We start from the raw sequence: 1,445 nt of genomic DNA on the forward strand, positions 1-1,445 counted from the left end.
TGCCTTCAATAGCATAAGTGTTAATATTATGGAAGAAGCTGCCTGGCAAACCAATGCTACCTTTTAGAGCAGTGGTTCAATGGTGTAATGGTAAGCACTCTGGACTTTGAATCCAATGATCCGAGTTCAAGTCTTGGTGGAACCTGTTTTTAAGCCAGAGTGCTGGTGAAAAAAAAAAAATCAACCTCTACACTGTCCACATCTAGGTTAACGGGTAAAACGGGTGCTTGGCTGTTTGATTGAAAACAGTGTATTGGTGGTGGCATGTTGAGCTGTGACCTGTACTTCATGTTAACTTGAAGGAGCTCCAAATTTAGACTTAGTTGAACATATTGAAAATATTTCCACAATATTGACCCAATTACAATTTAATTGTACGTCTGCTGTGTGTTCTTAAAATGATGCTTTCTGCTGTATACTTCTTTTTTTGTGTCAATATGGCTCTGTTGCTTTTTTTTAAGTACATACTTGGCCTACATTTTGAAATGCATGCAGGTATACATGCATACAGTGGTATGTACGTGTTTAGGAACCCATGCTTCAGTTGACTAAAAAGAGGAATTTAAACAATCATCTTTTGGAAAATTATCTGAATACCTTAATTTAATAAAAAGGACAAACCAACCTTTAAGGACGTTAACTGTGTTGTCCAGCGATGGTGGTATAGTGGTGAGCATAGCTGCCTTCCAAGCAGTTGACCTGGGTTCTATTCCCAGCCATTGCAGCAGTTTTCATTGTGAGGTTACTTGCTTTATTTGTCAAGAAGTAACCAGAAAGGTTACTTGTCCAATGTCAATTTCCAATCAATGTACAAATAAGGGAGCATATCAATCAATCAAGCTTCCTCCAAGAGGATCCACAGACACAGGCAGCGCACTACGATTTGCACTTTGCCCGTGTCTGGTAACTACTACTAACCAATTGAAACGTTTATGAACATTTGTCCAAACAGGTATAGCTCTTTTTTTTGTATTATCTCATAGGTACTGGAAGCCACCAGTCTCCACCAATGTGTCTCCTAGTATTTATTTTCAGTCTGTGTTACAAGATTTGCAGTGAACGTTGTATTGTCCAGCTATTGTATTTACAGGTTTTGAAGCCATATACAACATTAATATTACATGTTTTACCCAGATTTGTTCTTTTATTCAGTGATATTTCAACATCCTTATGGGAGTTATCCCAAAAGGATTAATAAAGATATCTCAGAAAACAATATAAAAAAATATTCAGGGGATGTAGCTCAGTGCTAGAGCACATACTTTACATGTATGAGGACCTGGCATCTCCAGCAGGTATTATGGTAGAGTCTTTAAAAGAGCTACATGAGATATTAGCTCCTGTGGTGGTTATGAGATGTAGTGGTAGACCTCATGTGACACAAACAAGCACTTTGTACATATTTACAGTTTTCATTGTAGTAGATCTATTTAACTGTATTCATG

At 37.4% G+C, this 1,445-nt stretch overlaps 1 non-coding gene across 1 annotated transcript; it reads left to right on the plus strand.

Annotated features, from left to right (window-relative positions):
* Positions 1-652: 652 nt before the first annotated feature.
* On the plus strand, positions 653-724 carry trnag-ucc. Its single transcript has one exon. It is a non-coding gene; the product is annotated as a tRNA-Gly (tRNA).
* Positions 725-1,445: the final 721 nt, after the last annotated feature.

Source organism: Etheostoma cragini, unplaced genomic scaffold, assembly GCF_013103735.1.
Source record: "Etheostoma cragini isolate CJK2018 unplaced genomic scaffold, CSU_Ecrag_1.0 ScbMSFa_2766, whole genome shotgun sequence".
Classification (NCBI taxonomy): domain Eukaryota; kingdom Metazoa; phylum Chordata; class Actinopteri; order Perciformes; family Percidae; genus Etheostoma; species Etheostoma cragini.